The following is a 17,073-nucleotide window of genomic DNA, read 5'->3' as shown; positions in this document are numbered from 1 at the left end:
TTTATTTATTTTTTGAAACAAGGTCTCACTGAGTTGCAAAGGGCCTCACTAAGTAGCTGAGGCTATCTGGGAACTGTGATCCTCTATTCTCAGCCTCCTGAACGCTGGGATTACAAGCATGTACCACCACACCTGGCTTATATTATTTTTTTAAACTCCAAAATCCTTATCTTCATGAAATTAGAATTCTTACTGAGACTCCAATTTTGTAGCCTTGGGCAAGTGATTCCTGGAAAAGGTAGTACTTGAAGGGAGCCTTGAAAGATTGACCTGGCCTGGCCTGGATAGCTCCATACTCTTTTCTATTCTTCAAAGTAATGTCTACAGTGTATATGACTATCTGAGCACCACTCATCCCTCTAAAACACAAGAGGCAACAGGACATAGGCCTTGTTGGTTCTGACATTCTATACTATTCTCAATATCCAGAACTGTTGCACAAAAAAACCACTTTTGTCAAATAACTAGACAAATGTTAAATAAAAATAAAGGTAGGTGAAGGAAGGAGGAAAGCAGGAAGGAAGTGGGGAAGAAAGAAAGGAAAGAAGGGAGAAAGAGAGGGAAATTGAGAAGATAATTATTTTACTAAACTATGATAGTTCCCACTATATAAAGAGAGAAAATATGAGAAGCATAGAAAGATGGGGGTATTTTCAACAGAATTAACTGGGCTAATAGAAGTCACAGGAAGGTAATACTGGATTCAAGGTGGCTAAGAGTCTTTCTCTGTAGGGGCTTGTAAACCAAGTTGATATAGAAGGTAATGAAGCTGCTTGAAAGGAAAATTATACAGTTATGTTCGTATAATTAAATAAAAAATATTGTGGAATCAACTATAAGGCTATAACAATAGTTCAAGCTAAAGGTAATAAAATCTACTTCATCAGAGAAGTGGTGACTTTAAAAAAATTTCCATAGCAGAGAGCAAATAAAAAGCAAAAGGGAACAAAAAAACAAAGGTTTGTTTTTGCTTTCAAAGCTTAGCTCCATTAGCAAGATAAGAAAATAAGTAGAAACACGTGAGTTTTGCCTTGAACACTGGACTCTGAGGTGTGCAGTGGTACCCACTAACAGAAATACCCAGGAGAACAGGGTATCAATGGAAGATGTCAAGCACTGGATACCGATATTTTAAATTCATATCTCTGTGGTATTAACCAAACTCAATTTATGAGAGCAAGTGACCGTGAACAAGAGTGGGTTTTATAGGTTAACAGTTGTTTGATGATGTAATCTAGTTTGATAGTAGAAAGGTAGCTAATAAAGGGTATACAGAAAAGAGGGGAAATGCCAGATACTGCAGAAGGGTTCCAGAAGTGAACATGGATAGAAAAATGTGAAATTTCACAGAAAGATTGAAGGAAGAGAGTGCTGAGAAATGGTCAAGCAGTTAGATGGCTGTTTCAATAGGAATGAAAACTTTCAATGGAGTCGAAGTCTAAAATCCAGAAGATTAAGGAGATGTGTAGGTGAGATGGAGAACATATCAACCTGGCAAGAAGGAGCTACTTGTGAATGAAAATAGATATGTTTCACTGCTTTCAGGTAGAAAGATGAAAAAAATGAAAGACATAGCTATACACTAAAGGCTATATACTTTCTTCGTGGAGTAAACAATATTCCACTAACTTAACTATCATTCTTTTGATAGATGAGAGTTGTGAAATTTCAAGATAAAGAAGCATCTGTCACGTGCATTGTTCCTTTCAATTCCATGTTTTACATAGTGAAACAGGTACTTATCAATCTTTTATAGAAATACTGTAGATTTGTTTGAAATTTATTTTTCCACAGAGAGTTGATTTTCTTTAAGGGTTTAAAAGAGACAAAGTCTGAAATATTAAATAAAGAATTGAGAGGCTTTCTTGTCCTTGAATTTTCTGCACTTCAAAATTTATACTAGCAAAATATAATAACTTTTTTTGTGGTCTATCTGCTGGAGGAAAAGAGTTGGATGGCTCATTTTGGAGTAGAAGATAAAGCTGCAAGTGATAACTTAACCTCATTTTACAGGAGAAAAATACATTTCAAAACAGTTCTAAGGGCCCAAGATTAAATAGCTGGTAGGACAAAGGCAGAGCAACAGAGAGGCAATTAAAAACAGTGCTACACTACTACAGGGAAGTTGCATGGTTGGACTTTGAGGAGAAAAATAATCAGCATGTTATTTTAGACATTCCAATGAAGATTTCATGCTAGGTAAACCATTAACTTTAAATCAAAACTTCCTCGGTCGTAGTATTTCCCATCAAGGCAAGCTACTTCACTTCTTTAATAGTGTGTTGACACATGGCATGGGATGGGGCGGGCTGGGGAAAGGGACGGAAGGAAGCAAGTTCTTAGGACCTGCTGCCTGGCAGGCACAGGCCAGGTGCTTCCAGTTCTGGCTTCTTAGGTCCCCCAATGGAAGTGCATGGTATGGAGGGGTTTTTGTTTTGTTTTTTAGGTACTGGGGCTCATCAAGGGCTTTCTGCCTCTGAGCTACAATCCTAGCCTGTCTTTCTTTCTTTCTCTTTCTTTCTTCTTTCTTTCTTTCTTTCTTTCTTTCTTTCTTTCTTTCTTTCTTTCTTTCTTTCTTTCTTTCTTTCTTTATGATACTAGGGGTGGAGGGGCTTTTCTACCTCCGGGCTATCCTCCCAGACCTACTTTTATACTTTATTTGGAATCAGGGTCTCACTAAGTTGCTGAGAGCCTCACTAAGTAGCTGAGGCTGGCTTCGAACCTGTGCAATACTCCTGTTTCAGCCTCCCAAGTGCTGGGACTACAAGTCTGCGCCACCATGCATGGCTAGCCCTTTTTATTTTGAAACAGTATATTGCGAAGTTGCTGAGGCTGACCTCAAACCTGCAATCTCCTGTCTCAGCCTCCCAAATACTGGGATTACAGGTATGTGCCAACACTTGTTGCTGTAATTGGACTTTTATTTCCCATGAGCTACAGTGATACTGAAGATATGAACAAGTAAACTTCATCTAATTCCAGAGTCTGAGCTTGTTTCCATTTCTAGTGCAAGAAGAGTGCAGGTGGAGGAGGCTGAGGGCACAGCGGGCCATGCCTGTGGTTTGCATTCTTTCTCCTCTAACATACTCTGGACTGCAGGACCACAGGGTAATACAGTAAAATGAGAAGGAGTTGGTATCAGGTACAAGAATAGAAAGTGACTTTATCCCCTGAGCTCCAGCAGCTTATGACAATACACTCCACCACACTTCCTTCTAGCTCCTTCCACCTCTCATAAAAAAATGCATTTCTCAATCTTTAAGATCTAAAATGATGCAAATCACCACAGTAAATATTTAAACTATAAGCATGAAATTATTTTGTAGGAATGAGCAAACAGATGGCAACAGAAGTAATGAAAACAAATTGCTGATTTCTTTTCCCCTCAAAGTTCTACTTTGCAACTATTATACAAGTGGCATACCACAGTTTTTAATTGTCTCTCTGCTAATTACAGATGTCCTTGGCTTGAAAAAATAGAAATAAAACTAAACTACAATTTATTGTTAACTTACTACAGGTTCTCAGCACTATCCTAGATAGTTTACAAACATTTTGGGTAAGTCTCACACCCACTGCAGGGATTATTAGAAAACTCCTGTGCAGTTTGTTTTCCAAGTGGTGCTAGAGTTTCACTGGCTAAGTTCTATACATTAGTGCTTGTAAGACTTTCATTTAAAGTTCGCTTTTAGCATCTAGTAGTATACCAAATTAAACAGACTATTATATTCTGCCAGGGTTCCAGGATGAAAAGAGTCCTAAGAAGTGGAAAAAATAGAGAAAAGTATAAAACAATTACCTTAAAAAGGAGAAATGTGAAATACAAAGTGACAGACTTTGCTTCTCTAAGGACAAATCTAAATAATATGTATATTTCTCCACTATGAATTTTAATCAGATTTATTAAATAAGGCATTGTTTTTTGGTATTTTTATCAAGAAAGATACTGAGTTTTTCTTTTATGCATTCAATAAATTTCTATAAAATAACAACAACGGTCTAGCATAGGCGGCTGGTAGTACTAGTCTTTGAGAAATACAGAGATAAACACATGATCCTATACTCAGGAAGTTTAGGATAGCAAAATACATGGAGACATTATAAAAGATATTGGCTGTTGTGAAGATTTAAGTCAGGAATTGTCTTCACAAATCTGTTTATGGCAGGAAATTTCTCTACATATTTCCTAAATAATATTTAAGATCAGTGCACCCAGCAGTCCCATACATTGACACTTGAACGACACATTGGAATGGGCTTCAACAGAACTGACTTCAGTTAAGCAATGGGAGTCTCAAGGATCAAAGCTGAAGCCTGGCAGAGGAGGACAAGTTGCAAGGGGTAAGCAGGTGGCACTGAGGCAGCTGGAACCCTGAGGGCCCGAGGAGCACCAGGACACTTAATAACGGGATCGAAGGAGAGCTACCCACCAACACCGACACTTCCTAATGAGTGCTTTTGCTTAGGGTTGAGTCTTGGGTTTTTGTTTGTTCTTTTCTTCTTTATATTAGTTGCAACCTTTGTGTGATTAAATTAGTATATTTTAAGCAAGGAAATCTTTCAGGTAGTAGAAAAGGTAGTTTTGGAGCCACATTTAGAGAGAGATAAATAATATATTTGTTTCATAAATAAGAATTTGTAAACCAAATTAATCATAGCAAGGAGAAAAAAAGCTTTCCTCCTTAATCTGTTTGTCATTAATAGTGCAGAAATTATTTTTGCACTCCTGCAGTGCTAATTAAAAATCAATTTTATATAATTAGATATTAATATTCTGTTATGTTTTATAATAACTCTCCATTTAACAGTGTCACAACTCAGTAAAATTTTTAATCATTTTCATAAAAATAAATAACTTTAACTGCTATTCCAATAAGTACTGGCTACTTGGTCCAAACTAAATATTTCTATTTTTACTTAAGATTCAGTATATCTAAGTATATTAATGAGTGCTCAAATTAATTACTCAAAGTAAAATTAATTTATTATCCAATATTTTAGTTTAAAATTTTTGAAATATTTTTACTGGTGTATTGTCATACATTACATGTTACTATGTCATAGTAAGGTTCAGAGTTATACAAAAAGACACGCACACTTGTGTGTGTGCTTTTGTGTGCTCCTTTCAGGTTGCAACCTGCTACCTACCCCTCAAATGGGCACAGCATAATTTCAACTGTTTAATTCACCATTTCTAAATCCTTTTTGACTTCCTACCTCCACCTTCCTTTTTTCTTCCACTATTCTAATGGTCATTCTCCATTATCGAAAGTCCTATTTCTCCCTATTTTCTCCCTAGTATCCACATAGGACTAGCTGATCTCACTTAGGATAATATTCCCTAGTTCTATCCATTTCTTTGCAAATGACTTAATTTTGTTGTTCTTTATGGTTGAGTAAAATTCATTGTGTATATATGGCATATTTTTGGTATCTAATCACCTTAAGTGATGACACTTAAGTGATGAATCTTAAGTGATGGACACTTAAGATTGTTCCCTAATCTGACTATTGTGCGTTGTACTGCTATAAACGTGGATGTGCATGTATCACTATAGTATCTGAACTTAATTCTTTGGAAAGACACAGAGGAGTGATATCGATGGCTCATATGGTAGTTCCACTGCTAGTCTTTTGAGGAACCTCCATAGTGGATGTACTAATTTGCAGTCTCACCAACAGTGTGTAAGAGTTCCTTGTTCCCCATGTCCTCACAACATTTATTTTTGTTTGTATTCATGATGATTCCTATTCTAAATGGAGTTAGATGGAATTTAACCATTTTGTTCTTTTCAGAATTTGTGTGTTTTCAAGTAGAAGCTTTTGTCCACTGTACTTAATTTGATATGATTTTTAATTTGGTGTTATTTTTTTCTAGGGATAGATTCATGTTTTGTTTATTGGTTTTTTTTGAAGGGAAGATATTTGAAAGCTAAAAAAAGCAGAAGGGTGTTTTAAGACATCTTTACCATATTTTTCTGTACTACTGTGGATTTTCATTCAATATGCATAGTTTTATCAAAATCAGTGAAAAACAAAAATATGCACATCCCAACAAATAGGAAAGAAGCTGAAGAATCCTGAGAATCCTGTTTTATTTTAAAGTGTTCTTAACCTAATTAGATAAGGTAAATTCTCTCTTGTTATGTGTGATACTACTTTAAATGTTTTGTATAAAATTATAGCCTAGATTATTTCAGAGAAACTGCAAACGATTTGAAAGTTCTTTACTCTGAAGAGGAGAATACATTGAATTTAAAAGCTTAATACTTAGCCGGGGAATGGTGGCGCATGCTTGTAATCCCAGGTCTTGGGAGGCTGAGATCGGAGAATCTCAGTTCATAGCCAGGTTCAGCTACTTAGTGAGGCCCTCTGAAACTTAGTGAGACCCTGTTTCAAAAATAATAAATAAAAAATAGGGCTGAGAGTATAGCTCAGGGGTAGAAAGCTCCTTTGTTCCATCCCCACTAACGCAAAAAAAAAAAAAAAGTTTACTACTGCTCAGTATGTAAACTAACTTTAGGAGCCTGGTGAATAAATATTTTCATTTGAGTTTGATGAATAATAAATAAATAAATTATGAAGTTTTAAAATTGTGTCAAAATATACCAAAACATATATAGCAATGCAAACCTTAAAATTATATTTATTTTGGACGGTGTATCCTTAACATAGGTCTCTTTTGTGCAATTGTATATGTAACATGTTTGAAAGCCAATAATTGTTCCTTTGGCTAAGCTTCATAATTAGAGAAGAGTTTTCATGTAACTCAGATCAGACAGGATCTACATGCATGTATGCAAGCATAGAGACCCATAATTATTCTTGGTAATCAAATCTTTCAGTGTGGCTATCTTGAAAGCTGAATGTTCAGTTACAAAAATGATATGAAGAAAATAATTTGGGAGGTATATTACTACAGAATCTAACTAAATAAAATCATATAGGATGCTGGTGTTGGGTTTCTTTTCTAAATAATATTTTCAATTTACATTACCTTATATACTCACATTATGTAAGAACTAGAGATTAAATGAAGTTCATATCTCGAGGCTCCGTATTTAGTTTGTGAATACAATGAAAAAGATTAAGACCTAAACTTGAACTTTGAACATAAACTCTGTATCCAACACTGAACGCAGCTGAACAGAGTGTCCTGAAAGATTGTTAACAAGTGAGACAAAGTATTTGTTATCCATGGTAAGTCGAATTCTTTTCAGTGGCTGATTCCTGCAGACTCTTAGTATGTGCCTATATACCTGCCACAGGTAATATTTGGTTTGGTACCTATTATTTTGAAAGTGGTCTGTTACTTGACTTTTAACATATTTAGCTAACATATTCAAAAACAATTTAGCCCAGTGTATACAAGAAGTGTGCATATTGAGGATTCTAAGAGAATATAGATTTCCAAGGCTCAATTATCAAAAAAAGCCTAGTAGAAATCTTTGAACATTGATTAATGGGAGCAACATTCGTAATCCTCGCCTAAAAGTGACTCTTTGTGATGAGAATCAGCTTCCACAGATGTCAATGTCATAGAGGTTACTGACATGTAGAGTAACTACCACAAGAAATAGGCTCCTCAGTAAGGCACAGTGGAAAAATAGTACACTGTTATTACCCCTTACCTGTAAAGTATTATTACAACACTGAAAATCTTCTACTAATATTAAAAATTAACATAATCATCCAATATAAAATTTAAACTCTGAAAAATATAAATATGTATTCTCAAAGTATATCTGCTTTTGAATAAATTAACTCAGAAATTAAAATACAGATAGACTGAGCTATCCTTAAATGCATGTAACAATGTAAATATTTCTTTATCCATCGCTGTCCATGGGATAAATCTCAGTCTCTTAGTATTGCAGTTAAGGTCTTTATAATTAGGCCCCATTTACATTTACTACCTCCTATATCAAACCACTGAAATGGCAAATCTACCAATCTATGCAGTGTCTCTCAAAAACACATTACACATCACAGACTCATGACTTTCTTAACAACTTACCCTCTGCACTTCTCTGCACTTGTTCCAACCCGCCATCAATAAAAATTATGGTCAAATATTTCTAATTCTGCCATTATATTTTTCTTTCATATACTACAAGTAAAAATGATATCCTCACTCTCTTTTTATTCACTGACTCAATCACCTAGTCATCTACTTAAAACTATCTCAGTTGTGTGTATATATGTATATGTCTTTATATAACTATTCTACCATATCACTTTTCTCACACAGCATCTACAAGAGTGACTTGTCCATTCTGATGTTATATATATCTGTCAGAAAACTATTTATTTAGCATGAAAAAAAAAGCATTAAGTAATGAAAATCCTTGAAGTATAACATAATTTATATTATGTATAAATCCAGGTCCTTTTGTTTGACTATATATAGAAGAGAAAACTCAACAAATTTACACAGAAAAATATAAATATGTAGGAATTATACAAATATAAGGGTATAATTTAAATAAATCAAAATAGATATTTATTGAATATTTAGGTGGCATATATTATGTTCAGGTACTAAACTTAATTATGTGATATATATATATATATATATATATATATATATATATATATATATATATATATATTGAGGTTGTATGTTTGGCAATATTATATTCTTAATAGTCTTTATAAAAATTATAAAGTAGAAAACTAAAAAATAAATCCATATTGCTGTTTTATATGCTACATAGTGCAAAGTCATGGTTAAAGTTTTTAAGGCAGAGATACTGAAAAGCACATTTTATAACAGCCATTTATCAATTCACTTTCTAACTTCTCATACAAGTTTATAAAAATATTGCTATTTTTCTTTTACCTGATCCCTATGCCAGTAATCATTACCCGTGTGTGTGTGTGTGTGTGTGTGTGTGTGTGTGTGTGTGTTTTACTGTGAATGAAACCAGGGCTTTCTACTACTGAGTTACATCCCCATTACTTTTTATTTTTTATTTTGAGACAGTCTCACTAATTGATCAGGCTGGCCTCAAACTTATGATCTCCTGCCTCAGCATTCCCAGACATTGGGATTATAAGCATGTGCCACTACACACAGCTTCATTCTAAATCTTTTGCTTATTGTTCTCACTCTGTTTACCTATTTTCTTTCTATGTCAACAGTATGTTCCATGTCCTGATTTTTAGTTACCTTTTCTCACTTTATTCACTTTTAATCTTATCATGATCTAGTTATTGTCTATCTCATCATCACATATCATGCGTTTTTCTTATCACCTGACTCAAAACCATTTACCTCAAACCACTTCTCCTTAAAGAAAGAAGCAAAGGCTGGGAGAACATATGATTTGCTTAGACAGTGCCATCTAGGAATCATTCTCTTGACAGTCATTCCAAAGGTTTTCTCCTGCATCATGGGCCCATTCACTCTAAAGAACTACTTAATCATTTTTGATAAACACCCACTCTGTGGTAGGCCCTTTCTATGATGGGTAATGAGAGGTCATGCCATTGTTGATAGTGTCCAAATCAATGACCATCTAGGGTCTGGGGTCATGTCTAATTATAGACCACATCATTCCATTCCTCTTTAAAGTTTTAAACCTATCCCAATTTTAATAGAGATCACACCTCTCAACATGGCCTAAGTTACTGACCAGAATTAAGGTGACCACTGATGACTGGTCAGCTATGTGAGGAGCACAGTAGCAGCAGCAGCAATAACAGTAAGAAAATTCAATAGATGCAAAGCCGAGCAAAGTCAAATATTAACATGCTTCAGTAACCATGAGGAAGCTAAAAGCGCTAAAACATATGGTATATCCAGGGTCCCACAAAATTCTCTTTTTCTAAAGATTAGAGCACTTTTGCAGAAAAATAAAAATGAACTTTTCACAAAATAATGTATGCTAAAATATGTATTTTCTGACATTAAATTTTCAGTGCTTTGGAAAGAACTATCTTGATTTGCATAATATACTTGTATTCAACCTCAAACACAGGAGAGAATAGAGGAAGATACTAATATATTAACACAGATTAAAATGCCCATGTCAAAAAAAGCATCATGAGAAATGCCTTTTTTCATTAATAATTAATAATTTTGGCACCAATATTGCCAGTATTTTTAAATGAAGAAAATATAACATTAGCACTTGACCTTTAGCACTGTGCATTTATCTTCTACCTTTTACACTAATTTTTTTACTAGATGAGAAAAATTATTTAAGCAATATGGGTAAATAAGTTTATAATCTCAATTAAAATGTGTTCATAAATACATATTTCATAACTTATGGAAAATCCCTAGTAATGATATAAGCAGTCACCATTATTGACCATTTAGATTATATTTAAAGTATTTGTCTGGTGAAAATACGTTCCAACATGAACTGATTTAGAATATATATATGTTGGCATGCAAATATTTGTTATTCAAATTCAAATTCTTAAAATAATTTGCATATCTCAGTAATTAAAAAGAGACTATATTTACATATCTTAATTATTTTGCTACCTAATCACATGCAGTATTTAGGTTATATTAAGAGAAAAATACTCTAAGTAAAAGTCACTCTCTCTTAAAATTCCCCTCATCCTGTGTTACCAATTTTTGCTTTCTAGTGTATTCTCTGTAAACGTTTATTTTCTTAGAGTATTCTTTTAACACATGAAGACATATTATGATGCATGAATAGATTTTCTAAGACAATGTAATTTATAATTATATTTTTATATCTAATTATATTTATAATTCAGGCCAGAGATCAGAATATTCAATTAACTTTATGTTTTTGTCAAATAGATCTCAAACTTTAGTGGGCACAAGACACATCTTTGGTATTCATTAAGTGTACAGAATTATAGCTGGGTATGATGGCACACACTTGTAATCCCAGTCCTTGGAAGGCTGAGACAGGAGAATCCCAGGTTCAAGACCTCAACAACTTAGGGAGCCTCTCAGCAACTTAGCAAGACTTTGTTTCAAAGCAAAACCAAAAAATGGCTAGGGATATAGCCACCACGCCCGGCAAAACATATACTTTATATGGTTTGTCTTGCATAATATCTTTTGGATATTAATACATTCTGAGAGATAATAAGAAATATACAATTATTATATGCAGAAAATTTTCTATTCCTATTTTATCTATTCATAGCATTTAGTACTTATGTGTAAACACAATCTGGTGGTGCCAGGCATGGTGGCACACACTTGTAATCCCCGCACTTAGGAGGCAGAGACAGGAGGATCGCGCAAGTTCGAAGCCAGCTGTACTGGCTTAAGAGACCCTGTTTCCAAATAAAAATATAAAATAAATAAAAATATAAAATATAAAAATAAAAATATAAAATATAAAATAATAAATATTTATATTTTATATAAAATATAAAATAAAAATATAGGTCTGGGAGTGTATCCCGGAGGTAGAAGGGTTTCCAGGAACCCCAGTACCACCCACCCCCCCAAAAACCCACCAAACACACACACACACACACACACACACACACACACACACAAACCAATCTGGTGGGAAAATGATTCAATGTGCATAGTACTTGAAAAAAACTGGTAACAGACTAAAAATACTCTTACATATAATAAATATATAGAAAGATAGCAAAAGAAAGGTCTTAAAAGTGATTTTTTTCTCTTACTTGATTACATAGGTAACACACCTATGAATCTGAAAAATGTTCCAGTGATGTTATTGGAGATAGAAGCCAAAACTTTACTTTGTACCCAGGCGACAGGATGATGGATGATATTACCAAACAAGCACTTCTCTTAGGCTTAGATTGTGCTTTTGAATCCACTAAGTCTGTATCAGAGGCAACCATATAGGAACTCAGGGAGCCTGATTTAATTTTATTTGAATTTACTGTTGGAGGTATAAAAGGAAATTAGATCTACTTGACTCTAAAATATTCTTATTGAACTAATATTGCAAATATTTAGAGCTTTCTTAAAGGCATAACAAAATTTTTATTATGAGCATATATTAAAATTAGAAAAGCCAAGTAAGAATTTGCATACTTAATAAATGTTTTAATTAACTTTCAAATCATAAAATTCTTGCAACTTTTAACTAATGACCAATTTAACCAAGTGAGCTGTTCTCAGTGATTCCACTGTTAAGTGGTACAGCATCTCCCAGGGAAGAAAGAAACCTAGTGTTTGACTCTGGGCGTGGTGGCTCACGCTTGTAATCCCCGCGCTTGGGAGGCGGAGACAGAAGGATCGCGCAGGTTCGAAGCCAGCCGAGCTGGCATAAGAGACCCTATTTCCAAAAATAAAATAGGTCTGGGAGTGTAGCCCGGAGGTAGAAGGGCTTCCAGGCGATCCCCCGGTCTCAGCCTCCCTAATGCTGGGATTATAAGTGTGCACAACCACGCCCGGCTTGGAAATATGAATTTAATAATTATTTTTGAAAGTTATTCAGTTCATCACTATGTAAGCCTTAAATATATGTATAACTTTAACGCAAGTTTTAATATATGTATAACTTTAACGCAAGTTTTAAAATTTATCCTAGGTAAGCCGGGCATGGTGGCGCACACTTGTAATCCCCGCGTTTAGGATATAGAGACAGGAGGATCACGCTGGTTCGAAGCCAGCCGCGCTGGCTTAAGAGATCATTTCCAAATAAAAATATAAAATAGGTCTGGGAGTGTAGCCCTGCGGTAGAAGGGTTTCTAGGAACCTCAGTAACACACACACACACACACACACACACACACACACACAAAAAAAAAAATTATCCTAGGTAACTAATAAGACAGGTGTATAACAATATAGATGCTTACTATAATGTGTTTAAACTATCAACAAATAAAATTTACCCTTAAAGTGCAATAAATAAGAACTATCTTAAACCCAGAAAGTAAATACTATGCAGATAACTCAGATATATAAATATAAAAAGTGGACACAACATTTTAATAAAATTTCTGGTTATAAAATGTACATTCTTATTATATATTAAAAGTCATATTTTAAAATATTTACATAATGCATTTATATCCATATTTGCTTACACAGAAAGCTAGAAAGGAAGGTAGCTGGATACATAAAATATTCAAGAAGCATTCCTATATATTAATAGTTACAGTATCTGGAAAGTCAAATTATAAGTACTTTTTCTATCTTTATAATAAACTCATGCAATGCTTTCCCAATAAATAAGTAGATAATGAGAGAATTATGCACATGTTAGAATATCAAATTTTTAACTATTATACAACCATTAGAATAATAATTTCAAAGATTTCAGGAACATGGACAATATTGTCTGGCAGTATATGAATACACGGAATACAAGGTTATTTTAGAATTCAAATGCTATGAAAGTTACTTGGAATAGAACATAGAAAACTAAATCCAATGACTTATTAGGCTCTGGAACTATAAATTATTTTTTGTTTTGTTTATTATTTTACATTTTGAATGTTTATACTGTTACATAAAATTGCTTGAAAAATTTTCAGCTCAGGTCTGTACATTCAAAGGCATAATCTGTAAATAATAGAAGACCTGCTGGGAGTTCACACCTTCAGTAGTTGTTTATTTCTGAGCATCTGGTAAATTAGTGAGTTCCTTATGGACTATAGGACAATGCTGTTTATGGCTATATAAACCTATATAAACTATGATGGAGAGACTAAAACGTAACAAGTATAATCATAGAGATCTTTTATTTATATTATGCTTATAGGCAATGCAATTATATATACATATAAATACACACACACACACACACACACACACACACACACACACATATAGTGGTACTGAGAATAGGATCTAGGAGTTCTACCTCTAGGCTATATCCACAGCCCTTTTTATTTTCTATTTTGAAACTAAGTCTCCTTAAGTTGCAGAGCACTATGGCGGAATCTGCAAACCTCCTGTCTGAGTCTCTCATGCACAAGAATTATAGGCATATGCCCCTATGTCCAGCTGAGGCTGTCCCCGAACCTCAGTCCTCTGGTCTCTGCCTCTCAAATGCTGGGATTACAAGTTTAAGCCACCATCCCTGGCCTCGTTATATTTTTTAAAAGATAAAGACAAGCCGGAAATGGTGGCACACACTGGTTGTTGAAGGCTGGCTCTAAACCCTTTATTTCCAGTCTCAAGCTTTCAGTGGTTAAGAATTCCAGAATGTCCTTTAAGGGACAGGGGGTTCTATCATGGGTTATGGTAAAACAGGATGAAGTTTACCTAAAAATGGGCTCACTGAACTATTCAATTACATTCACTAGCAAGACAGAGTTCAATATAGTTAATGAAGGAAAATTATACTGAGAAAATAAATGGATACCAGTGAGCAGAGAATGTTTTTGGGAGATAAAAATCTTGCGTCTGCAAACTGATTTTTGCTGTGCCTTCAGAGCACAGAATCATTTTAAGATGGTATTTTTTTTTCAGAACTGTGGTTGATGTACTTTAATACAATATGAGAAACCAGAGAGAGGTAACACAAAATGAAATATAAAAGAATAAAATAATAACTATCAGTTAACTCTGAATAATCTGACATATAAAATAAATTTTAGAAGCTTTAACATTTTATATATTGATTTAAAGACTTGAATTTTATATAGAATTTATGACAAAAATATACAGTGCCATTACCCTCTCTACTGTAGATTCACCATTTAAATTGTAGAAACTAGCTGGGTGTGGTAGTAAAGGCCTGTATTCCCAGTACTTACATGGCTGAAACAGGAGGATCACAAGTTCAAGACTAGCTTCAGCAACTCGGTGAGGCCCTCAGAAACTTAGCAAGATCTTCATTCAAAATGAAAAATAAAATAGGATTGAGAGTGTAGCTCAGAGGTAGAAAACTCCCTGGATCCAAGTCCCAGTACCACCTCCCTCTACATGTAAAATAATAATAATTTGCACAAAGAATTATTCAACTAATTTTAATAATTTATTTTATAGAGATAAATGATGAGGAGGAATATTATAGAATTTCCTTCATCAAACAGTTTTGCTAAGAGACAACCATCAAATAAATCAATACTTAATGATCACCTATACTGTGTTAAACACTGTTACTGTAAAAACTAGTTACTGTAAGCCCTGAACTATTTGAGTAGATGGGAAAGAGAATATTTTCAGTAATATTTCAATATACGACATGTGCTATTTCTCAAAATTTCTAAGGCACATAAAAAGTGAAAAAACACAAAGGCAGTTACTAATTTTCTATTAAGAAAAGCAGTGGAGCTGGGCATGGTGGTGCACACTTGTAATCCCCGCACTTGGGAGGCAGAAACAGGAGGATTGCGAAGGTTCGAAGCCAGCCGCGTGTGCTGGCTTAGGAGACCCTGTTTCCAAATAAAAATGTAAAAATAGGTCTGGGAGTGTAGCCCGGCGGTAGAAGGGCTTCCAGGAACCCCAGTACCACCAAAAAAGAAAAAGAAAAAAAGAAAAGCAGTGGAAGGGTGGAGTGACACTTGGGAGATAATCGCAGGATAAGCATGACTTTCTCAAGTTGAGAAGTATAAAATAGCATTCAAGACGGCATGGTCCATGGCTTGAAGGTATAAATGTACATGGTATTTTGAAGGTCTTCTGATGTGACTACTACAAAGGTTGTGCAAAAAGTTGGACTGCATTAAGACTGCAAAGGGCCACAAAAGTTTACTATGTAAGCAGAAGAAACCATTGATATTTTATAAAAGGAATGAATGATCACATCTGTCCTCCAATTAGACCTGAGTCTTAACAGGAAATAAGTCGTGAAAAGTAGAACATACTAAAAGATCAACATTCTTTTAATATATATTTGTTGGTGCATTGTAATTATTCATCATAATAAGGTTAAAAGAGATAAACTTACAAGCACAGAGTACTTGGTGTATTTCATTCTGGATCTCATTCCGTTCTCTCCTTCCCCATACAATTTAGTGAGATGGACAGTGATACCTTCATATATAGATATAGCATTATTTGAACTGTTTCTTTCACCAATCTTCCTTTCCCCCCTCTCCACCTTCCTCCCTCATTACCTTCCATGACTCTACCATTCTTTCTTCTCATTTCTGTGAAATCCCTTTAACTTACTATTTTCTTATTAACTTCCACATACAAGAGAAAACATACAACTTCCTGAGACTGGATGATCTCAATCAGCATAATATTCTCTAGTTACATCAATTTTCCTGAAAGTGACATAGTTTTATTCTTCTTTATGGCTGAGTATAATTCCATTGTTTGATTATACCACATTTTCATTATCCATATCAATACCTGATTTCAAATTATACTACAGAGCTATAGTGACAAAAATTCATGATATTGGCACAAAAACAAATACATACACCAATGGAGTGGAAGATGTAGAAACAAATCCTCAAACTTGTGGATAGTTGATATTTGAAAAAGGAGTCAAAAACAAATGCAGCTGAGAAAACTAGATGTCCATATGTAGAAGAATGAAATTAAACTTCTGTCCTTCACCTACACAAGAGTCAACTAAAGATGGATCAAAGAATCCAGGCATGATGCATACATGTAATCCTGGCATTTGGAAGGCTGAGACAGGAGGATCGAGGTTCGCAGACAGCCTCAGCTACTTAGTGAGGCCCTTTCCAACTCAGTGAGACCCTGTTTCAAATGAATGAAAAATGGGCTGAGGGTATAGCTTGAAGGTAGAATTCCCCTAGACATTATTCCCAGTACCACACACACACAAAAAAAAAAAAAGAGATGGATCAAAGACCTCAATATAAGACCAGAAACTGTCCAACCACTTAAAGAAAACATGGTAGCAACTCTCCAATACATATGCACTGATAGAGAATTCCCCAATAAGACCCCCAAGCTCAGGAAAAAAAAAAAAAAAACCAAGAATCATTCATAGGATAGCATCAAATTACAAAGCCTCTGTGCAACCAAGAAACCAGTCAAGTGTCTGAAGAGAGTGCCTCCAGAATGGAAGTTCCATACTCTTAAAAAGAGAGTGAGGAGCGTGAGCATCTTTCAGGAAAGAACTGATGGACTAAATGTTCGTTAGTATTAACATGTAGTAAATGTTAGATAAAAGTAAAGAAAATAAACATAGAAATGGAAATACCACT

The 17,073-nt window shown here is 34.5% G+C and overlaps 1 protein-coding gene across 1 annotated transcript in view; it reads right to left on the bottom strand.

Moving 5' to 3' along the window:
• The window catches only part of ADGRB3 (adhesion G protein-coupled receptor B3), a gene marked incomplete at both ends in the record, with an annotated part of 810,263 nt that overhangs the window by 622,595 nt on the left and 170,595 nt on the right, over positions 1-17,073 (bottom strand). The window lies entirely within an intron of this gene.

Source organism: Muscardinus avellanarius (genome assembly GCF_963383645.1).
Source record: "Muscardinus avellanarius genome assembly, chromosome: 8".
Lineage (NCBI taxonomy): Eukaryota > Metazoa > Chordata > Mammalia > Rodentia > Gliridae > Muscardinus > Muscardinus avellanarius.
The sequence above is the reverse complement of the archived record's forward strand: the minus strand, read 5'-3'. Positions and strand labels throughout refer to the sequence as shown.